This window comes from Callorhinchus milii, unplaced genomic scaffold (assembly GCF_018977255.1).
Source record: "Callorhinchus milii isolate IMCB2004 unplaced genomic scaffold, IMCB_Cmil_1.0 Scaffold19, whole genome shotgun sequence".
Taxonomy (NCBI): Eukaryota; Metazoa; Chordata; class Chondrichthyes; order Chimaeriformes; family Callorhinchidae; genus Callorhinchus; species Callorhinchus milii.
This window is the reverse complement of record NW_024704760.1, coordinates 1,350,698-1,375,070: the sequence shown is the minus strand read 5'-3', so window position 1 is coordinate 1,375,070 and position 24,373 is coordinate 1,350,698. Positions and strand designations below refer to the sequence as shown.

The 24,373-nt window shown below is 50.1% G+C and overlaps 1 protein-coding gene across 1 annotated transcript in view; it reads left to right on the top strand.

Moving 5' to 3' along the window:
• Nucleotides 1-224: 224 nt before the first annotated feature.
• LOC103182438 (neurofascin) overlaps nt 225-24,373 on the top strand; it is a 60,746-nt gene continuing 36,597 nt past the window's right edge. Inside the window, exons 1-2 of the mRNA XM_007899459.2 lie at nt 225-497; nt 23,552-23,650. The gene's annotated coding sequence lies outside the window, so the exon portion shown is untranslated. The remainder of the gene's footprint in view (nt 498-23,551; nt 23,651-24,373) is intronic.

Here is a 24,373-nt window from a genome sequence, read left to right as displayed (position 1 = left end):
GGGGTTTGGGGGGTTGGGAGGGGTTGGGGAGGGGGGTGGGGGGTGGGGAGGGGGGTGGGGGTGGGGAGGGGGATGGGGGGTGAGGAGGGGTTGGGGAGGGGGTGGGGAGGGGGTGAGGAGGGGGGTGGGGGGTGGGGAGGGGGGTGAGGAGGGGGTGGGGAGGGGTTGGGGAGGGGGTGGGGGGTGAGGAGGGTTTGGGGGGGTTGGGGAGGGGGAGGGGGGAGGGGGTGGGGGGTGAGGCTGGTCCTGTATATCAGGGGATGCTGCGGGCGAGGACGCGCATTGTGGGGGAGGAACGCGCACGTTGATGCTGTTTGCTCTAATGCGGCGTCTGAGAGTCAGAGACGAGCAAAGGGGGTAGAGAGGGGGGAGAGAGGGGGGAGAGAGGGAGGAGAGAGAGACAACAGCCTCTGGAGGAGAGCAGGAAATCGTGGAGAGAGAGAAAGAGAGAGAGAAGAGGAGAGAGAAGAGGAGACATCAGGGACTCACATCTCCAGGTAAAGCCACAGGACATCCAGTGCCGCTCCACACGCACTGCGGTGGGTGAAAGCTTTGCGCAATCCTGCGGTTCCCTCTCTCATTCCCTCTCTCCATCCCTCCCTCTCTCATTCCCTCTCTCCATCCCTCCCTCTCTCATTCCCTCTCTCCATCCCTCCCTCTCTCATTCCCTCTCTCCATCCCTCCCTCTCTCATTCCCTCTCTCCATCCCTCCCTCTCTCATTCCCTCTCTCCATCCCTTCCCTCTCTCATTCACTCTCTCCATCCCTTCCCTCTCTCATTCACTCTCTCCATCCCTCCCTCTCTCATTCACTCTCTCCATCCCTCCCCTCTCTCATTCACTCTCTCCATCCCTCCCCTCTCTCATTCCCTCTCTCCATCCCTCCCTCTCTCATTCCCTCTCTCCATCCCTCCCTCTCTCATTCCCTCTCTCCATCCCTCCCTCTCTCATTCCCTCTCTCCATCCCTCCCTCTCTCATTCCCTCTCTCCATCCCTCCCTCTCTCATTCCCTCTCTCCATCCCTCCCTCTCTCATTCCCTCTCCATCCCTCCCTCTCTCATTCACTCTCTCCATCCCTCCCTCTCTCATTCCCGCTCTCCATCCATCCCTCCCCTCTCTCATCCCTCCTCCATCCCTCCCTCTCTCATTCCCTCTCTCCATCCCTCCCTCTCTCATTCACTCTCTCCATCCCTCCCTCTCTCATTCACTCTCTCCATCCCTCCCTCTCTCATTCACTCTCTCCATCCCTCCCTCATTCCCTCTCCCTCCCTCCCTCTCTCATTCTCTCTCCATCCCTCTCTCATTTCCTCCCTCCCAGCCTGGGACCCCGTCTGTGGGGAGGAAAGGGGAAAGGGGGAAGGGTGGTGTGGAGATCTGGGAATCCCTCATCCCCCCCCACCCCAGTATCCCCTCCCCCCCCCACCCCCCCCCCCCCGACCCCAGTATCCCCTCCCCCACCACCCACCCAAAATCTATCCCCCATCATCCCATCACCCGTTTCCCATCCCCCCCCCCAATCTCCCCCAATCCCATCTCCCCATCCCCCCCATCTACCCCCATCCTAAGCAAAATATAACAACTTAGCAAACAGTGAGATTTATTGATGGGGAGAAAGCAATTCTTGGGCTGGAGGTTGATTCACTTTGAGCCTTTTTGAAGGATAAATACTTTTGTTGGTGTTCTGTGTCTGTCTGTTTGATGGATGGGGGGTAACAGCAGACCCCTGACCCCCTCCACCTCCTCTCCAAACCCTCCGCCGTCTTGTGTTGGTTTCATTTCCCCACTTATCATTTTTATTTATTTGTGTACATAAATATATATATATATGTGTGTGTGTGTGTGCGTCCGCATTTGGGGCTGATGCAAATTGCATTTTGTAGTATGACATTGACAGTATTTGTGTATGTGTGTATGTGTGTATGTGTGTGCCTATGTATGTGTATATTGGGGTGGGAGGGGGTGGGCAGTTTTTGGGCCTTTGCAGAGAGAGACCGAGAGAGAGTGGCAGTAAAACATGGGAGTGGATGGAAACGGATATTTTAACAGCCAACAAAATAATTCCTCTGAGGTTTGCCAAACCGATTGGCAAAGAGGTTGTGAATGAAAAGGGGGGGAAGGAGCAGAGGTGACCGAGGGAGGGAGGGAGGGAGGGAGAGAGAGACAGCAAGAGAGAGGTATGTGGTTTGTGGAGGTTACATCAGATTGCACTAGTGTAGGGTTTGGTTAATGAGGATAATTCTGGGATGTTGAGGGGGCAAAGTGACTCTTGGGTGTTGCTGTGATGGTTGTCAGTTTCCCCACATCTGGCATTGTCAGCCACGAACAGCCCAGAGAGAGCGAGACAGAGACACAGAGACAGTAGAAATTGGGTCGTCTCGCTCCTTAGGACCAGATGCCCACAAGGTCGATGGCCTGGTGCCCTTGAAATGGGCCTGGATTGCAGTGTGTTTGGTTTGACCTGGGCTCCGGAGCAGTCACTGTCTCAGCTCACGCTCTCGTGACAGTTTTCTCCAGATTTCCGAGGCTGAGGCCGGGGCAGGCACCCAGGCCCGAGCTCACGTCCCCCGCGATAATATTCCCGGTGCTGTGACACAGCGCTGGCCAATTGGCCAAACGTGGCAAAGCCCTTCCTGGGAATTGCTGTCAAGTCCAATAACTGTCTGTGGGTGAAACGCGGCAGCCAATCGAGTATACAGCGTCGTCCACACAAACAGCTATGAAGTGAGCGGCCGATTTATCTGTGAGATTGTTAGCCAGGCCACTGAGAGAAACCGTGTGTGGGTGTGTGGGTGCGATGTGGTATGTGTTTGGTGTGGTGTATGTGTGTGTGTGTGGTGTGTGTGTGTGTATGTGGTGTGTGCGCATGCATGTGTGTGCGTGTGTGTGGTGCGCGCGTCTGGGTGAGGGGGTGTATGAATGCGTGTATCTGTGTTGTGGACTTGACCAGGTAGTGTGTGTGTGTGTGTGTATATGTGTTCTGTTAGTATGTGTGTGCCTTGCGTATTTGTTGGGGGGTGTGGGGTGTATAGGGGATGGTGTATATGTATGCTGTGTATATGTATGATCTGTGAGTACGTGCATATGTGTTGTGGATCTACATGTGTATGTGTCTTGTGTATGTATGTGCGTGTGTGTGTGGGGGGGGGGGGCCTGTGTGTCGGGAAGTGGGAGGTGGTGATGGTGGGACTTGCCCACTCTGATAGAGCCTCAGACCAGCCTGTAGGACATTGTGACTCGGTCAGTAAAGGAATGGCTATGTGGTGGGACAAGGAGAGAGTGCTCAGTACCATGAGGCAGAGGTCGAGTGTGTAACCTGCTCCCGGCCCAAGGCCTCGCTGTCTCACTGACTGTGTGTGAGAGCCTCTGGCTGTGCTGTGGTGGGTGCTGATGGAGAGGGCCATTGACAATGTTGTGTTGAGAGGGAAGTGTTCACCGATCTCCTGCATAACCCTGCTGTTTGGTACGTGACTGTGGAGTCCCTGTAGCTCAGTGGTTAGAGCACTCGCCTCGCAAGCGAGAGGACCTGGGTTCGATTCCCGGCCGGGCAGGGCGAAACCTTGGGCAAGTTTCCTTACTCCACTCACACCCATCTGTTTACCCAGCAGTAAGTAGGAACCCGGTTGTAAGTCGATTGGCGGATCCCTTTTCCAGGGGGAATTATTCCCTTCAAAACTGCTTGTGGGACACCGCTGAGCGCAATTGGCTGCCACATTTCACCCACAAAATGTATACAGTTAATTCACTTTACAGTATATTCCGTGAAGCGCTTTGAGGTACCTTGAAGACGTGATAAGGCGCTATATCAAATCCAGGGATGATGATGATGATGATGATGGCTGGGTCTGTGGTCTCCTTCTGTCTCTCGATTTCCAGAGATTTCTAATCGATCTGCAGCTACTGGCCAGAGCATAATTAATGCAAAATTAATGCTCGGGTTTGCTCTAGATCTGACTCCAAGGTGACATGCCTGGCAACGGAATGTCAGAACCTAGTCAACCCTCTGTGATGGTCTCTAGTCTGGTTCCTGAGCCAGGCAGGTCCATAGTATTCCAGGGCACTCACTGCTGATGACACCACAGCCTGGCCTGGCTCATCGGCAGGACCTGGAAGGGCCGACCAGTCACTGAGGGCAGGGAATCCTTCCTAATCCTAACCCTGCAGCCAAAGCCCTAACCAACAGGGAGAGGGGGCCTAGCTGGACAAGCCACGGGAAAGCCTGGCCGGACAGCGCTCTCAGTGGCCAAGCTGTGTGTGGGTTTAGCTGGTCAGACTCCAGCAGTTACCCCAACGCACACTCTGGGGCCTCCAAGCCTTGGCTCTCGCCAACCTGTGTGTAGGTGGCATACGCAGGTGGAACTTGAAGCCTGGTTTGGATTCTCTTAACCATAGTGACAGGTTTCCGCTTGTGTCAGACACACATCTTAGCAACAAAAAAAATTGCACTTGACACGTATAGGGGCATTGCTATTGGTGTAAATACGGTAGAGTTGTATTTTACTACAGTATGTACAGTACAGTGTTACTATTACGGGAAATACGGTATTGCCAGGTGGACGTTAAAGATCTTGTGACGATGTGGAAAGAGAAGGGAGTTTCTCTCTGTCTCTCCCAGTGTCCTGACCACGCTGTAAAGCGGAGTGACTGTGGGTTTTGTGGGCGAAACGCGGCAGCCGATCGTGCACCGCAGCGTCCCCACAAACAGACTGTGGATTGAGTGAACAATTTTGCTCAGGTGCAAACCCTTGACTGTCTGGCGCCTTGGGACGTCCTCCGAACACGAAAGGCGCGGTGTAAGTGCAAGGTGTTGTTGTTGCCGTCGTCGTTGAAGGACGATATCCCTGAGAATGCACGGTTCCCTCACGCACTGCGTTGGAGTGTCAGCCCGGACTCTGAACCCGCAACCGTCTGACCCAAAGTGGTGAGAGTTTCGGGCTGAGTCAGGCTGATGTTACAGTGCTCTGCACACAGCAGAGAAATTGCCAGAGAGGCAGTGAACTGGATGAGAGGAGTTGGCGGTGGACCCTCAAGTACGTGTGTGTGGAATCTCTCTGTGGGCGCAATGTTTGGGACTGGAACACTGGATAAGATGGAGGAGGTTTGGAGCGATGTGGAGTGGCTGAATGTCAGTGAGGAGGATGGATGACTCATAGGGAGGGGGCGCGGGAGGTTTGGAGTCCTTGAAAGAGAGACGTGATGAGGTTTATTATCAGGTGAGACTGGCCGACTGTGGGATTGTTGTTCTGCGGTTGTTGCCGAGGGAAAATGTTCAAGACTCGAGGATCGAGAGAGAGGTGAAGAGAGTGTGCTTAGGTCACCAGCTTCACTTACCCCCACCTGCAGGTATTCCATGACGTGAGAAGGCGCTATATCAAATGCAAGGATTACATTATATTATTATTATTATTATTTAATGTTGATAATGCGGCACTCCCTCCAGCAAGCTCCCCAAAGATTTTTTGTGATGAGAATGCAGGCTCCGCGATGCGACTTGAAAAGCACTGTATAAACACAAGTTGTCGTCGTTGTTATTGCTGGGTAGGGGCTGGGGTAGTGAGGACAGGGGCTGGGGGCTGGTATAATGAAGCTGCTTCATCATCTTTTTGGCCCAAGGTTCCCTTGTCCCTTATTCATTCGAAAGCTCAGCTCAGAATCTTGGCGCTGGCAATATCCTCACAGTATGAGATCTGTGGCAACACATTATCCTCTGTTGTTTACTATGTGTCTGTGAAATCCCCATTGATGCCCATTCCTAGCCCTGAGTTGCTCTTCCAGAAACCGCGAGTCAAACGCAGGCCTGTGGAGTGAATGACACATGGCAACGTTAATACAACTGGAGAACAATGGTGAACAGGGCTCTCTGTGGTAATGGTTCCCAGCGATGTCCTTGTAATCTTTCTCCAATTCTTCCCTTATGTTTAGTTTGGCTTTTTTCTTTCCAAATATTGCATAGCCCCAACGCAGTGAATGAAGGGCTGGGTGGGGTTGGGGTGGGCGATGGATTGTCGGAGGTGCCACCCTTTGGATTAAGCGTGAAGCAGAATCTAACCCAGGTCCTCTCGCTAGTGCTCTAAGCAATTCGCTTTTGATACAGCGCCTTATCTCGTCGTTGAGACGTCTCAAAACGCTTCGCAGGATATACTGTAAAGTGGATTGACTGTATATTTCGTGGGTCGAAACGTAGCAGCCAATTGCGCACAGCAGCGCCTCACAAACAGTCGCGGATTGAGTGACTGCTTTTTTTTTAAAAAAGCGATTTTTATAACCCCGAAAAAAAACCCCGAAATAACCCTACTTACAGCTAGGTACAACAGACGGGCTTTAATGTATCTCCTTTATGATGATGTGAGCCCTCGTTTGAATGGCAGTGAGCCGGTTAAGAGTGAGCGGTGTGGCACGACACGGCTGTGATCCAGAAGGCCTGTTTGCAGTACACTCGCCGCCTGCTGCTTCCCCATTTCCTGATTGTATCACGTCAGGAAACTGCAGCCCCTCAGAATTGCTGTGAATCTCATTAACTGGGGGTGGAAGGGGGGGGGGAGGGGGGGAACGACGCTCACTGATGGAGGAGCGAGACTGAGCCCGGATTAGGAGCAACTTCGCGGAGCCTCGCACCTGATCAGTATCAGGCGGTGAGCGCAGCAGCTTTGCGAAGCTGTCAGTCACTCGGGTTAGCGAGCGCCGGGAGGATATCGCATTGTGCGATTGAACGACAACCGATCGATTAAACTCTCATTAACACCCATTCACATCGGTCGCCTTCGGCTGCGAGTTCTTGCAGTTTCAGCCGGTGTTAAAGGGGATACTCTGCAACGCCTCAGGAGAGTTTCCTTACGGCACGCGCGCGCACGCGCACGCACACGTCTGTTTACCCAGCAGTACATGGGAACCCGCTTGTTAGCCGATTGGGGGATCGCTTTCCAGGAGGTAATAATCCCTCAAAAAAAAAACTGCCGTCACTCAATCCACGGCTGTTTGTGGGATGTTGCTGTGGGTAATTAATTGGCTGCCAATTCGTCCACAAAATACGCAGTAACTACACTTTACAGTATATTCTGGGAACTGCTTCTTTTTTTGAGGGATGATGGGGGACGGGGGGGAAGGGATTGTGTTTGTGAATGGAGCGAGCGAGTTACACCAGGGTTTATTTACGGCTGTACTTGGGACGGTGACAGAGAGGCGGTGACCTGAGCTCCAGCAGGGAGACAGTCTGGAGCTCGTGCCCGGGTGTTGATGTGGTAACCGCACTGCCAAAAGATTCCGCAATCTGCTCCGACTGGGATCAGCTGTTCCTGGTTCCAACTTCCCATCCGTGACGTGAGAATGTTTCACCTCAAAAGAAATGTGTGTGTGTGTGTGTGTGTGGTGGGGGAGGGGGGGATAATTCAGCCCAGCCCCACGCCCAGCCCCACCCCCCCCCAGCCCCACGCACAGCCCCACGCACAGCCCCACCCCCCCAGCCCCACGCACAGCCCACGCACAGCCCCCCCCCCCAGCCCCACGCACAGCCCCACGCACAGCCCCACCCCCCCCAGCCCCACGCACAGCCCCACGCACAGCCCCACCCCCCCCCCCAGCCCCACGCACAGCCCCACGCACAACCCCACCCCCAGCCCCACGCACAGCCCCACGCACAACCCCACTTCCCCCCAGCCCCACGCACAGCCCCACGCACAGCCCCACCCCCCCCCAGCCCCACGCACAGCCCCACGCACAGCCCCACCCCCCCAGCCCACGCACAGCCCCACCCCCAGCCCCACGCACAGCCCCACCCCCCCCCAGCCCCACGCACAGCCCCACGCACAACCCCACCCCCAGCCCACGCACAGCCCACGCACAACCCCACCCCAGCCCACGCACAGCCCCACGCACAGCCCCACGCACAGCCCCACGCACAGCCCCACCCCCCCCAGCCCCACGCACAGCCCCACGCACAGCCCCAGCCCCACCCACAGCCCCACGCACAGCCCCACGCACAGCCCCCGGAATCTACCTTAGCCTTGGGGCCCCCACCTGGCCCTTGGGCACCTATGGCTCTGGTTAGGATTGTGTCAAGCAGTGAGCAACAACAACAACAACTTGCATTTTATATAGCGTTCTTCATTCGGGGCAGCGTCTCGGAGCGCTTCTGCAGCTCTCTCCCCACCCCCCCATCCTCCCCCACCCCAACCCCCTCCCCCGCAGTGACAGAGTGACGGAGGGAGGGAGGGAGGGAGGGAGGGAGGGAGGGAGGGAGCAGGGTTCTATCTTGTAGCTGCCAATTATTTCCAGTGACGGAGCAAACGGCGTGTGGGCCATCCCACCCCAGTTGGTATTAATATATACATGTGCCGGGGCCACTTGTCCTTCTCCTCCTCAGTCAGTCAGTCATCAGTCAGTCTGTCTATCTGTCTATCTGTCTGTCTGTCAGTCAGTCTGTCAGCCCCTCCTGCGTGTAATTGAGGTTCTTGCCTTGTTCACGGGTCCTGTGACCCGTGACACACCACACAGGGACCGGCCGGCTTTGGAGCCGGGTAATTTCCTATGTAGATGGCTATCGATCTTCCAACAGCTGCTAATGTATGGCCAATACAGATGGTATGTATGTATGTATGTATGTATTTATGCTGCTCGCAAAATCACCTTCAATACCTCTGCACAATGCAAGCAGCCAGCTGGTCTGTCTCCAACAGCCCCCATGGCAACGACAGACGGTACATCTGAGGCCCCTATATTGTTCTCGTGCCCACCCTCACCCCTCCTCTCTCTCTCCCTTAATCCGAATCGGTGGGGGGGTGGGAGGAGGGACATGAGTTTTCTTCCTGGGCCATTGTGGGCTGAACGTAGCCTGGAGCCCTTTTCAGTGCTTTAAACTCTTATCCAGGTTGGGGGAAGGGGGCTGGGGAGAGGGGGAAGGGGGCTGGGGAGAGGGGGAAGGGGGCTGGGGAGAGGGGGAAGGGGGCTGGGCAGGGGGGGAAGGGGGCTGGGCAGGGGGACATTTGTTAACCAACTGGACGTGACCCCAGCCACCTTAACCACAGGAAGTCACGTGCGCTCTGGATGATTCTATGCTGATGAATTGGGCAGCTTTTGTCAGAGGTTGTGGGTTCAAGGCCCCCAAGACAGGGACTTTTGAGCCCAGGTCTCATGTTAAAGGATCCCGCTGTGTTGTTCCCTCAGTGTCCTGGCCAACAATCCCTCCGATAAATCACTTGCTCACCATGTGGCTGATTGCGCGTCCGTACTGCCCGGCATGTTTGTTTACCAATAAATGAGTCGATTGGGCAGCACTTGTAAAGCTCTTTGAGATGTTCTTTGTACGCTCCATATTTCTAAAGGCTACATATTCCCGACAGTCACACTGCCCACGTCTAACGTGTGTGTGCGTGCGTGCGCGTGTGAGAGAGATGTCTATGGAACCAGAGCCCGCAGGACACAGTGCCGAGAGATAATAATGCAAATAATAATAATAATAATCTTTGCATTGTGACATACAAATGCTTCCTTGTCCCATTGCCCGCTCCCTCCCGTGCCCTCGCACACCGCCTCCCTCCTGCCTCATCCGCTGTGCGCAAATGGCTGACACGTTTCGTCCATGAAATACGCAGTCAATCCACTTGACAATATATTGTGAAGGGCGCTGTATAAGTGCAAGTTGTTGTTGTTGTAAGGCGTATTATTATTATTATTTCAGCAGTGGAACCCTGGAGTTTATCCCACAGCGGACAGGCACCCAGAGTAAATTTGAACAATCTCACGGCATTTCCAGGAGCGTTGCAATATCCAATACTGGAATTTTTTTGTTGTTATGTAACTTTTCCAGATGTCGACTGATGGAAACCACATGTCGCTATTGTACAAATAACAAATCTCCCCCGAGAAATTATCACTTTTGCCGGAACTAAATTCCTCGCTGCAAAACTGTTGGGACTGAATGATTCTGCAACGGTTTAGCTGATTTTCACTATGCTTTGTGTAAGTGGAGTCTGTCATATTATATACCATCTCCAGGAGGGGTGGAATAACAGATGTGGAATTAAGTCCTATGATATAATAATAATTCTTGCATTTGATATCGCGCCTTATCACGTCTTTGAGACGTCTCAAAGCGCTTCACAGGATACAGTATAAAGTGAATCAACTGTATTTTTATGAGCGAAACACGGCAGCCAATTACGCACAGCAGCGTCCCACAAAACAGTCTTGGATTGAGTGATCCCATTTTGTTTCTTGGAGGAAGTATTACCCCCGGAAAGCAATCTGCCAATCGACTAGCAACCAGGTTCCCGCTCACTGCTAGGTAAACAGAGGCGTGTGCGTGTGGAGGAAGGAAACTTTCCTAACGGTTCGCTCCAGCCGGGAATTGAACCCGGGTCCTCTCGCTTGCGAGGCGAGGGCTCTAACCACTGAGCTACAGGGACTCCACAGATCTTGGGGTGCGAGTTACAGACTGGTGTCTGTGAACGGCACCCAAATTCTCCGATCGCATGGAGTGACGATCCGGGGGAGGGAGGGGGGAAACAGTCAGCGCCATCGAGAAAGATTGTCAGTTTGTTTCAGGTGGGGGCGGGGGTATGAACGACAGTCATGTTTTATACAAAGGCGAACCTACTTTAGTTTTGTTTCAGAACGTCAAGCCCACACTTGCAGCTTCTGCAGCTGAAGCAATGAATAGTCAGTGAAGCCAGTGAAGTCGAACACCCACTCTCACTGAATCGCCAGTTCTCAGCTGTGGGGCCGAGGTACAAGAGGGTGCACGCGTGTGTGGAGGCCACATAATGTGCCGTTGTCATGGCGCACAGTAAGCTTGAGCCAAACATGGATACTGAGGGCTTTTCTCCCCCTCTGCACTGGGTGTTGGGTACCACTCTGTGCCTCCGCCCTGCTCTGTGAGTGACCAGTACTGTCTGAGCTCATTGAATGTCCATTCACCTCTCAGCCCAATAAGGCAGGCATTTTAATCAGTGCTCTCCATTCAGGCTTGTGTTCTGGATGGCTTTCATGCAGCTGATGGAGTGTGGCAGGGTGGTGGTGGGTGGGGGGGGCAGGGGCGGTGCTGTGGGTTGGGGGGAGGAGTTGCGTCTGTGCGCATTCATTCAGTCCCTTCTCGATAGCGCTCAGTCTCAACTTGACTTCATCGCTTTTTACTGAGTGTTTGGTTGTGGTTTTGTGGGTTCCATGTGTGACTGTCTCTCTCTCACACACACACACACACACGCTCAGAGTCCAACAGACACACAAATACACACACACTTATAACCATAATAATCATAATAAATAGTACTTGCATTTGATGTAGAACCTACCGACTAACAGCCGGGTTCCCGCTTACCTGTGGGTAAACAGAGGCGTGTGGAGTAAGGAACCGCTATATCTAAGGCAAGTTTCCTTACTCTATGCTCCTCTGTTTCTCCCCAAGTAACGAGGAACCTGGTTGTTAGTAATAATCCATGACTGTTCGTGGGGCCCCCGCTGTGCGCAATTGGCTGCCGCGTCTTGCCCACAAAAAATATACAGTCGATTCACTTTACAGTATAATCTGTCAAGCGATTTGAGGCGTCTCGAAGACATGATAAGGTGCTATATCAAATGCAAAGATTATTATTATTATAATAACTGCAGTGTAATACAGAGTCGTTCAGCCCAGTACAGGCTGAGATACTCAGGGAGCCTCCCCTGTCCTATCCTTCAAGGACTTTCTCTAATTGAATCGGAAATCAATTCCCTTCTCTTCTCAAGGAGAAGTGGTGACATTTGACTGCTCAGCCATTTCTGTCTGTCATTCCGTTGGAAGTGTGCGTGTGTGTGTGTGTGTGTGTGTGTGTTTGTGGGGGGGGGGAGTTGGGTGGAATCTACACTCTGCAGACCCACGCAGTCAAAGACCACGGGAACAATTTATCTTTAAATCTTTAATAGTTAAGACGGAGCAAAATTCGTAAAATCCGTTTCTTTTCTCTCGTAAGAATCGATCGGTTGCAAACACGGAAATGTTTTCCAGGTTTTTTGGGGGGCTTGGAGCTGTTTCCTGGCTCACTTTTAATAATAAAATAATATTAATTTGTTTAATATTTAAAAGAGAACACCCGTAATTTTTTATCCCCCAAAATATACAGTCTATTCAGTTCACGGTATATTCTGTGAAGCGCTTTGATATGTCTCAACCATGTGATAAGGAGCTATATCAAATGCAAGGATTATTATAATTATTATTATTTACCCTCTGGCCACTGTGGTTCAGGGTTAGGTGCAATTCAAGTGTCGTTCCGTTCATTGCCATTGATCCTCGTGAACGTTTTTTACCCAATTAATTCCCAACACATGGCTCCAAACCCTTTACTGCGAAATTTCTTGGTGTTTGGAGACATCACTGCGTTTTTTGCAGCTAAATCGCTTCCCCTTTTTCTTGTGTTTTCTCACTCCCTCTCTCTGTCCTCTCGTTCTCTCTCCTTTTATTCCTCCCTCACTCCCCCTCATTCTCACTCACTCCCCCCTTTCTCTCCACCCCTCTCATTCGAAGCGCTTTGAGACGTCTCGGCGACATGACAATACTATTCTCTCACTGTCCCTTTCTGTATACCATTTTTTTTCTCTCTCTCTCTCCCTCCCTCCCTCCCTCCCTCCTTCTCGCTCCGTCAGTGGTTACGCAAATCTAATTCAGTCCCTGAAGGCAACAGTTCTGTATATATATTTTCCGAGTGTGACTGAGCTGAGGAATGTCTCATGTTTATGCATTATCCCTGGCTTGCATAAAATCCAATAGGTGGGAGTGACAGAGAATTCTGCGCGAGAGAGAGAGAGAAAGAGAGAAAGAGAGAGATTTCTGCAAAACACATGTATAACAGGAGGTAGACAAAATTTACAGAGAGCGTGAATGTCGGAGTAGAGAATTTTGAAACAGTCGCAATGACTGGCAACGCTTTGACTCACACATACAGAGAGATACAGAGAGAGACATATGTTTAGAGAGAGAGGGAGAGAGATGCGCACAGGTAAATACAGAAGAAATACACGCACCCACACGCATACCGAGGGAGATATATACACATGTATACATACAGAGAGAGAGAGAGAGAGTGAGATACACGCCACACACACAAAGCGAGAGAGAAAGGGATGCACAAATACACACACAGATACAGAGGCATGTACACTCCGAATTCTCCAAGACACGCGTGACTGCATGTAGAGAGGTAAATTCAGGGAGAGAGAGGGAACGAGAGAGAGAGAAAGAGACGCTCACATACACACACACACGCACACGCACAGACGCACACACTCGCACTCAGCACAAGAGAGAACATGATGGCGCAACTATTTTAGGCGATTAACCAAAAAATAGAGGGTGGAATTTGAAAAAAAAAGCCAATTTTGACTTCCAATTATGGTCCAATTAACAGGGAGGGGGAGGATTGCCATTGGCTGGGTTGGTTGTCAGGGACGACTTGTTTGGTGTCCAGGAATTCTTGGTACCCGGAATCTCATCGCACAGCATCTGTCCCTTCCCTCCCCCTCCCCTGAGCCCCAGCCCCCTGGGAGGTGCTTTTTATTAAAGTAATGAAGCTGTCGTGAGGAGAAGTGAGCAAGGGGAGAGGCGGGGAGGGGGGGCGGAGGGTTTTGGCTTCGTTGCCGGAATCTTCCATCATATCAGCTAACCCGGCATCCTTGGGGAAGTTGCCATGGTAACCAAGGTGGCCTAAATCATCAAGGACCAGATTCTCTCCTCAGAACCATTGCTGGATGGAGGGTGAATAATAATCCTTGCACTTGATGTAGCGCCTCATCACGTCTTCGAGGCGTGGCAAGGTGCTTCCCAGGGTTTTCCTGTAAAGCGTAGTGACTGTGTGTTTGCGGGCGACGCATACAGTAAGACGCCCATTTCTTGCGGTCTACGGCTTTCCTGGGCCCCAACTCCCAAGTCGTCAGCGAAAAGCCACAGGTTACAGCGAGCCTGTGCTCGCCCCTTCCCCCACCCCACGCCGCCCCCTGCCCAACCCCCCACCCCCCACCAGAACAGACGCAGCCAAAGCAGCCGGTACCCCACAGACAAAAGCCTGACTCCTGTGGAAGCACGCGTGTGTGTGAGAGAGAGAGATAACGGCATGTGTCACAGACACCAGCTGCACAGTGTATCTCCTCTCCTCCTGTAAGCCACGCTCCTTTATTCACCCGGACTCTCACAAGAGAAAATCCCTTTAAAGAAATGCCCTTAAAGCGATTAGCTGAAGGGGCTGAAAAGCCTTGCTGCTGAATCTGGTCCCTTCGCAGCATCTGTGGGCTTGATTGTTGGTAGAAAGGAAAACCCTCCCTGGTGTGGGACAGACAGACACACACACACAGACGCAGACACACACATATATATACACACACACACACACACACTGATGGAGAAAATACCCCAGTCTAAGCTACAAACCCTAGGATCTGTGGGTGGGTGTGTATGGGTGTGTGCGCGCGTGTCTCTCTCTCTCTCTCTTTGCGGAGAGCACTGTAGCACTCAAATCCCTCACAGCTTCTGAAGCAGAAACTTGTGTTGTAAACGCGTTTGTTTGTGTTTATGTTTCTGTATGATTAGCGATTTTTGTACTTGAATCGGCGCCTTATCATGTCATCTAAAAGGTCTATGTTGGACAAGTTTCCTTACTCTCCACACACACACACACACACACATACACACATACACACATACACGCATCTCTGTTTACCGAGCAGTAAGTTCCCGGTTGTTAATCGATTGGTGGATCCGCTTTCCCGGGGGGAATAATCCCTCCAAAAAAATAAAAATGTATTAAAAAATAATTTGATCACTCAATCCACGACTGTTTGTGGGACACTGCGTTTCACCCACAGTTAATCCACTTTGCAGTATATTCTGCGAAGTGCTTTGAGACGTCTTAACGACGTGATTCTAAGAATGTGACACCTGGATACCAAAGACTCAGCAATAATGATAAATAATCCTTGCATGTGATATAGCTCCTTATCACGTCTTCGAGACGTCTCAAAGCGCTTCACAGGATACACTGTAAACCGTAGTGACTGTATATTTTGTGGGCAAAACTCACACCTCTGTGTAAGTGGGAACCATCTGTGGTGTTGAAGAGTGGGGTAAAGAGACAGTGTTTGTGGTACATGACTGACTGTGCGTGTGTGTGGTGTGTGTGTGTGTGTGTGCCCTTTTGTACGGAGGATTGTTTCTCATCAATAATTCATGACGGGAGTCAAGAGAGAGATTGGGAGAACAAGGCTGGGGAGGGAGGGAGGGAGGGAGCGAGGGAGGGAGGGAGGCTGTGTACAGGGTACGGTTGTAAGTAAATAAAATATGGCATTGTCCCTCGGTCCCTGATAACCGGGGCGGTTTGGAGAGCGAGCGCTCGGGAGCATGTACAACTTAGCAAGAGGCAGCACTCCACAGTGATAACAACGCCAGCGTTCAGCCAGGCAGGAAGGCAACGAAGGACACACTGGGACCGGTTGACAGAACAGGTAGCCAACTCCACTCGCTATTGTTATCTGTGTGTTTTTATATTTATATTATTAAATTTATATATATATATATATATATCAGCTTTGCATTGTGTTTTGTGGTGAGGGGAAGAGAGGGGGAATGTTAGGATTAGGGCGAGAGGGGAAAAGTTCATTCTTAAGGGATTGTTTTGAAGCCTTTGTGTGTGTGTGTGTGTGTCTCTCTCTCTGTGTCTCTGTCTGTGTGTGTGTGTGTCTCTCTCTCTGTGTCTCTGTGTGTGTGTGTGTCTCTCTCCGTGTGTCTCTCTCTGTGTCCCAGTCTGTGTGTTTCTGTGCTTGTGCGCAAGAGAGATTCTTTTAAGCAGGACAGGAAACCCTGCTTCAAAGGGAAGACTAAATTCAACAATTTGCCAAATTTCCGGATGCCCTGAAACTCTACAGTAAATGCAGTCAATCCTATGTGCAGTTACTCCCTCTCTTTCCCCCGTAATCCTCTCTCCCTCCCTCCATCCACCCTCACCCACCACCACCCCACCATCCCCCATATCACAGCGTTTTGAGAAATTAATCATTTCCGAGCAGCCAGCGACCGAGTGGAGACAGGTTGGGGAGGGGGTTGGGGGCTCCAACATGTATTATAATGATTATTATAATGCTAAAAATAGTCCTTGCCATCGATATAGCTCTTTATCACGTCTTCGAGACGCCTCAAAACTTACACCTCTGCTGTGTTGGAGGTGAAGCTGGACACAGTGATGTGGTCTCAGACAGATGTGACACTGAGGAATGTATCGGAAATTCACGTCTAGCGATTTCCGTAGCTGACCCTTTGCTGAAACCAATGCTTAAATAGATAAAAAGACACAGCTGTCTCGCACCCAACCCCCCCTCCCCACCCCCCATACTGCAGTTCACTGTAAAGAGAATTACTGTTGATCGAGACTGAGATACAAACTGGAATCTAATCCAGTTTGAGAGATTTATAATATAGTAATAACACACATTCAGAAGCGAGTCACTCTATTTTCACAATAAGAGAAGGGAGTCTCTCTCTCTCTCTCTCTCTCTCCCTCTCTCTCCCGGTGTCCTGGCTAACATTCCCCCAAATAAAATTGATCACTCGATCCGCGAGTGTTTGTGGGACACTGCTGTACGCAAAAACTGGCTCTCACGTTTCGCCCACAAAATGCAGTCTTTCCCCTTTACAATATATGCTGCGAAGGGCTTTGAGACGTCTCAATGATGTGATGAGGCGCTACATCAAAGGCAGGGATTATTATTTATTATCGTAAATTCTGTGAGGTGCTTTGTGACGTCCTTCCGACGTGATAAGGCGCTATATACCAAATGCAACCACAAGGATTATAATTACAGAGTGGAACTTAATCCCGGGGTGGATTTGGACAAGGTTGTGGGGTGGGGTTGGAGGGAGGATCATATATAGAATAACTGACCGTGATTTACAGGTGTTTGTGCGGTTAGCCTCTCGAGCTAAACGAGCTAAATGTGTAGGACACCGGGAAAAAAACTCCCTTTTTTTTTAACAGGCGCAGATGGCATTTCGGTTTTATTTTCATGTCTCGTCTGAAGGACGGCACCTCCGACAATGCAACGCTCTCTCTCCCCCTTTCTCTCCTTCTTTCCCAGAGTAGGGTGTGCAAGGATGCGCAGCAGTCTATAACTAGTGATATTTTCAGCATGTAAACTAGGGGCACTGGAATGACCAGCTGTACACTGGGCCAGACTTCCAGGTAACCTGCTCCATTGGCTGAGTTGTCTCTGGGTCCTCTCGCTCTGTGCAATATCCAGTCAAGGCACTTATTACTTAAGTGCTTAATTATTACCCAGCTGTTGCTGAACAGGAGTGGATTGTCAGGGCTGGGTTCTATCTAACCCATGCATGATGATGATAATAATAATAATAATAATCCTTGCATTTGATATAGCGTCTTATCATATCGTCGAGATGTCTCAAAGCTCTTCGCAGGATTTACTGTGAAATACTGTGTATTTTCTGGGCGAAACGCGACAGCCAATTGCACACAGCGGTGTCCCACCAACAGCTATGAAACGTCCCAAACCTCACGCCAATGTTGCTGCTGGATTCATCTAAACAAGCGCTGTGACCTCTTGTGCTGCAGCCCAATAGAGATGGTTTGTCGGTGTCAGGTTTAATGGAGTCGTTAACAAAAAAACTGCACAAATCTCACAAAGAAACGCGTTAATACATGGGTCCTTTGCACAGTATCTGGGGGGAGGAGGAGGAGGGGTGGGTGGGTGGGATGGCGGGTGATTGATGGACAACATGGGGACCAGCCAACGTTCCCGATTTCCCCAAGGCAACGCGCTCCTTTCACAGCGCTGACAAAAGGAAGCACGAGGGGTTAATTATCACGCCGGAGCACTGGCTGGGGAAAAATGAAGGAAGACATCAATACAGGCCATAAAAATGATGGTGAGGGAAGGAAGGAGGGAGGGAGGCGAGGAATCTGTAGGCATGCTGACGAGGGGAGCGAATAATGAGACCATCAGACCGTGTGTTGGGGGAGTTTCTAAAGGCTACATATTCCCAACAGTCGCACTGCCCACGGTGTGTGTGTGTGTGAGTGAGTGAGAGAGAGAGACGTCATAAGTAACCAGAGCCCATAGGACACAGTGCCGAGAGATAATAATAATTAATAATAATAATAATAATAATAATCTTTGCATTTGATATGCAAATGCTTCCTTGTCCCATTGCCCACTCCCGCCCGTGCCCCTCCCTCCTGCCTCATCCGCTGTGCGCAAATGGCTGCTGCGTTTCGCCCACGAAATACGCAGTCAATCCACTTAACAATATATTGTGAAGGGCGCTGTATAAGTGCAAGTTGTTGTTGTTGTAAGGCGTATTATTATTATTATTTTAGCAGTGGAACCCTGGAGTTTATCCCACAGCGGACAGGCACCCAGAGTAAATTTGAACAATCTCACGGCATTTTCAGGAGTGTTGCAATATCCAATACTGGAATTTTTTTGTTGTGTAACTTTTCCAGATGTCGACTGATGGAAACCACATGTCGCTATTGTACAAATAACAAATCTCCCCCGAGAAATTATCATTTTTGCCGGAACTAAATTCATCGCTGCAAAACTGTTAGGTCTGAGAGAGTCTGCAGTTGGTGAGGAATTAAGTCCTATGATATAATAATAATCCTTTCATTTGATATAGCACCTTATCACATCTTCGAGTGCAGGATATACTGTAAAGTAAATTGACTGTATATTTTGTGGGCGAAACAGGGCAGCCAATTGCACACAGCAGCGTCCCACAAACAGTCATGGATTGAGTGACCAATTTTTTTAAGGGTCAGCCTTTTAATAATAATAATAATAATCCTTGCATTTGATATAGCGCTTTTCACGTCGGGAGGTCGTCCCAAAGCGCTTCACAGAACACACTGTAAAGTGAATTGACTGTATATTTGTGGGCGAACGCGGCAGCCAATTGCGCACAGCAATGTCCCACAAACAGTCGTAGATTGAAAATGACCAATTTATTATTGTTTTGGGTTTTGGAGGGATTATTATTAGGCTCTGTGTGGAGTAAGGAAACTTGCCCAAGGTTTCGCCCTCTGCCTGGAATTTAGAACAGAGTTGAGGAAACATTTCTTCATTCAGTGAATTTATGGAATTCACTACCCCAGAAGGCTGTAGATGTCAGTCCTTGAACATCTTCAAGGCTGAGACTGATAGATTTTTAAAAAACAGAGGGATTAGAGGATATGGGGACAGGGCAGATAATTAGAGTTAGGTCTGAAAATCAGCCGTGATCTTATCGAATGGCGCGGCACAGGCTCGAGGGGCCGAATGGCCCACTCCTGCTCCTAACTCTTATGTTCTTATGTTCTTAATGGATATAATTTTTTAAGGGATTATTACCTCCGGAAAAGCGATTGGCCAATTAACGAACAGCCAGGTTCCTATTTACTGCTTGGTAAACAGAGGCGTGTGCGGAGAGTAAAGAAACTTGCCCAATCTTTCACCCTGACCCAGGAATTGAACCCAGGTCCTCTTGCTTGCGAGGTGAGCCGGCTAAGCACTATGTACACTACATACAGGTCTCGTAGAGAGAAACAGTGCAATGGATTTCCCGATTTTGATCTATCAGGTTTCAGAACAAGTTATTAATTATAGTGCAGGAAAGCTGCAATGTGTATCTGGAAATAAGCAGATTCGACACTGGATATTGGAATGGGGACAGGGGAGATTTGTAACCAAAAGAGGTGGGAGAGATGGGACGGCTTTGATATCCGTCCCTCAGATTGAAAGTGAAATTGGATGAGTCCGGGGCTGCGGATTATCAGGATTAAAGAATTACACGGACTGTAACTCACATGAGATTTGCTCCTAAAATTGGATTGACGAATGTCGGAGATGGAGAATGAAAGAGCAGAAAGGTTACGTATGGTGTGTGTGTGTGTACATGTAATAAGGGCGAAACCTTAGCCAAGTTTCCTTACTCCGCACACACGCTCCTCTGTTTATCGAGCAGCAATTAGGAACCGGTTGTTAGTCGATAGGCGGATCGTTTTCCTGGGGATAATAACCCCTTCAAATAAATAAATAAATAAATAAATAATTTGTCAGCCGGTCCACGACTGTTTGTGGGACTCTGTTGTGTGCAATTGGCTGCCGCGTATCACCCACAACACTGGCCAGTGAGAGTATTGAGGGCGACGGAGAAAGAGTTGAGGAAATGGGATTAAAAGATTTTCTGTGATCTCGGATAATAGAAAGTCATGATTGACAGACTGAGTGGCCTCCTCCTGTTCCTTTGTTGTGACACTTTACTTCCAGTAAAGCTGCTGTGCGCGCGTGTGTGGGGGGGGGGGGGGGGGGGAGAGGTTGATAGATTAATAATAATAATAATTGCATTTGATACAGCGCCTTGTCACGTCTTTGAGAAGTCTGAACACGCTTCACAGTATATCCTGCAAAGTGGATTGACTGTATATTTTGTGGGCGAAACGCGGCAGCCGATTGTGCACAGCAGCGTCCCCACAAACAACCGTGGATTGAAGTGACCAAATTATTATTTTTTCAATTAGGTTTTTTGAAGGGATGTAGCGCCTTTTAGGTCAGGACCTCTGAAAGTATGAAAGTTGAATCAGAAGCATTGTGGCGCTGTATCCCTTAGTGCCTTTTAAAGCGACATTATAATGGTAACAGAATCACTATTGGGTTTATTCTGGTGGAATTACTGTGAAAGCTTGCACATTCAGAACTAATCTAATGAGAGTGGACTGCTGTAAGTATTACTGTTCAGTTCACTGATGGGTTATCACGGGGGATTAATGATGTGCATTAAAATGGATGAAAAGCAACGGTGTAATTGTGGTGATGAGGAATTGTGTGAGAGTGTGTGTGTATGAGCGTGTGTTCCTGGGATGTTCTGACTGATCTGTGTGTTTGGATGGTAAACCTATTAGCTGTTGTAATCCATCAGGCTTTTCTGACCAAATAACTCCAACTGCAGATTTTAATGCTTTCGTCCGTTCAAATCAAATTGAATGAGATGCCGTCTATTCATTCCCACTGTACAAAGACCCAATGGACCATCCTCCCGTTCCCCAACAGACTAGACAATTTCCCCATCCACTCCTATTAGCTTAATCAGACAAAATGATGTGGAGAAACAGAGAGAGAGAAGGAAACAGGGAGAGGAGGAAGTAGAGAGAGAAGGAAGGCAGGAATAACAGTTTGATATAACGCTTTATCACGTCGTTGAGGATATCCTGTCAAGTGCATTGATTGCGTATTTTGTGCATGAACACGGCAGCCAATTGTGCACAGCAGTGTCCCAAAGGAGAGAGAGTAGCAAGTAGTAGAGAGAGAGAGAGAGAAGGGAGTAGTAGAGAGAGAGAGAAAGACATGAAGGAAGTATTAGAGCGAGAGAGAAGACATAGAATTGGGTTTGGGGTAAAATAAGAATTGTTTTTTTGAGCCTTTTATTCAAAGAGAAACAAATTCCACAGAGTGGCTCTGTTGGAACCGGCAACATCAACAACTCTCGATGTGTTGTTGTGGACCTGAGCTCATTATAAAGCTCTCATTGTCTGAGCAAGAATTTCTCCAAATGCCAGATGTCAGTGTTGTTGTGCAAGTCCGTTCAAAGACGAGCTGTGGGTGTTCCCTGGTGACGTAAAGAGACAACAGCCCCCCTCCCACCTCCCTCCGCCACCCCCCCCCTCCCGCACCACCACCACCTCCTGCATCCGCGTGGCATGCCCCCGCCAGCGCGGAAATGCCAGATTACGGGACCGCCAAATGGAAACCCGGAAGCGAGACTGTCCAGTGTGGCGTTTGTTCAGGGCAGTGTGGGTCACTCGCTGTGTAACTGGAGTCGCTGTTTACTCGCTGCCCTGCCATGAAAGGCGTTATATAAATTCAAGTTGTTGTTGTTGTTATTCAGCCCAGTAACAGTCACTCACTGTGTAACCACAATAACAATAATAATTCTTGCATTTGATGCAGTGCCTTATCACATCTTCGAGACGCCTCAAAGCGCTTCACAGAGAAGTATTGACTGTGAATTTTGTGGGCAAACCGTGGCAGCCAATTGCGCGCAGCAGCGTCGCACACGCAGTCGTGGATTGAGTGACCAAATTATTATTATTTTTGGTGGGATTATTACCCCCGGAAAGCAATCCACCAATCGACTCACAACCGGGTTTCTACTTACCACTAGGTAAACAGAGGCATGTGTGCGGAGTGAGGAAACTTGCCTTAGGTTTGACCCTGCCCAGGAGCCGAACCCAGGTCCTCTCGCTTGCGAGACGAGTGCTCTAACCACTGAGCTACAGAACTCCACGTGTGTAACTTTTTGAGTCGCTTTTTATTCAGCACAGTGTGGGGTGGGGGGTCTCTCGTTGTGTAATGTACAGTCTCTGAGCACACATTGTCACAGTCTGTGCAGTAGTAAGGAGTGGTTGAAGAACAATTCGCAGTGAAACCTACGGGTTACCTCTTCACTGAGCGCTGAAAGAATCCATCCTTTCTTTGGCTTGGAACCCCCTTTTTGCCGTGAGATGTTTGTGTGGGATCGGGTTCTGCTCAACACAAACTCGGCCTTTGTGCGGCTGAATTCCTAACCTCATTCACACTTCACATCTCGCTGTTTTTCCAGGAAGTGTAAGGCGGGAATGTTACATTACATTTAAAGCCATATCCTCCCTCTCCCCACGTTTTTGGCTCGTAATAATCCTTTCATTTCGTACCAAATGTCTCAACGGACTCTATGGATAATTGCTGGGACTCTGTATTTTGTAGGCAGACACAGAATTGTCTGCAGTAATGGCCCACAAAAATAACCAATGGAGCAAATGACCAATTTTCCCTGGGGGCGATTGATGGCCAGGACACTGGGAGAAATTCTTTTTTTCCAAGGATTATTATTATGATTCTGGGTGTCATTTTGGATGTTGAGAAGGTGAGATCTTATCAGAGACTGTAACTCCCAGTGTGGGGGTGAAGGTTCACTGGTTCTCTCTGTCACTCTACATCATGTGTGGGTTTAAGAACTGACAAATAGTGCTCGAGATTTCAATATTAGCCTCAAGATCATTGTCTCAAAATGTGAGTCGGTGAGATTGATTTAGGATGAAGAAGGCCCTTTGGCCCCTCCGATCTCACTCCCTCCAACATCTTGTGGAACGCTGAACGCTCTTTATTCAGTCTTCGTTTGGAAGACGGTTTTCCCGAACTGTGAAGTTGACCCTCAGCTGCGGGTCAAAGGTCCGTGACATCCCCCAGGATTAATTCACTGGTTCCCATGGAAACTTCTTCCCAGGGACCCTTTCAGTGTCCTGACAGCCAGGTGTGCTCATTGGTTGGATGCTCTCCGATTGATTGCTCTTCCCCTCTCCTCGCCCCCCCACCCATCACCTCACGATGGTTGAGTCCAGTTATTTCCCCCCCCCAGGGGAATAACTGGACTCAACCACTGTGAGGTTGGGGGCTGGAGGGAGAACAATCAGGTGCGAGGATGGAGAATGCAGGCGGCGCAGGTGGAGTGTTGGAAGAAGCTTTGCCTTTAATCAATGAAACCTCTTCAATCCTGGCCTGTGTTCTCCGCAGGGTGGCTGACCCCAGGAGCCAGCGTGTCGGAGAGGAACAAGGCAGAGCCGGGCACGGGACTGTAGGACATCTGTTGCTCTCTGCTTCTTCCCAGTTCAGGTGAGTGAACTCTGGGCAGTTGTATGTTGTTCCCCCCCGCCCTGCCCCGCCACCGTCCCCCCGCTTTTCCCCACCCCCAACCCCCTTACACTTCATACAAGCTCATGGCTAGAACGGAAAGATAAGATACCGAGTGAATTTCCTTTGTGAGGATTAGAAATAAATCCTGGCCGGTGGGTCAGCCGGGACTGTGAGCACAAAGTCCCCAATTTGGGGTTCGAACCCACAACCTTGTGGCCCAGAGACGAGAGTGCAAACGACTGACCATCACAGTATCAGCTGCAAACTAAACTACACTTGATGAATGCCAAGCTCCCCCCTCTCTTTCTCCCCCCCCCCCCCACCCCTCCAGCTTACTCACTGTAACTAATGTTCCTTTTGCACCGAGAGTGAGACAATGAATAAAAGATGGTTCCCCCTCTCTGAATGGGCGGAGGATGTGACAAGGATTGAAGGGGGAGCTGGACGTTTGCTCAGTCTCCTGGCCGGGGTGATTGACAGGCTAGATGTCTGGGTGTCTGTGTCGGGGAGACAGATGGAAGTCTGAGTGAAGAGCGGAGGCAACAATGACCCCCAAAGCCCGTGTTATCCTGGCTTCATTGTGTCCATGCCAAGACCCCAGACCAGACAGTGGGCTGCCTGGCAGCTCTTTAGCTGTGTCCTTCCTTTCTTTCTGTGATTAAACCTGTTATTTCTTCCCCCCCGCATCCCCACCCCCGTCCC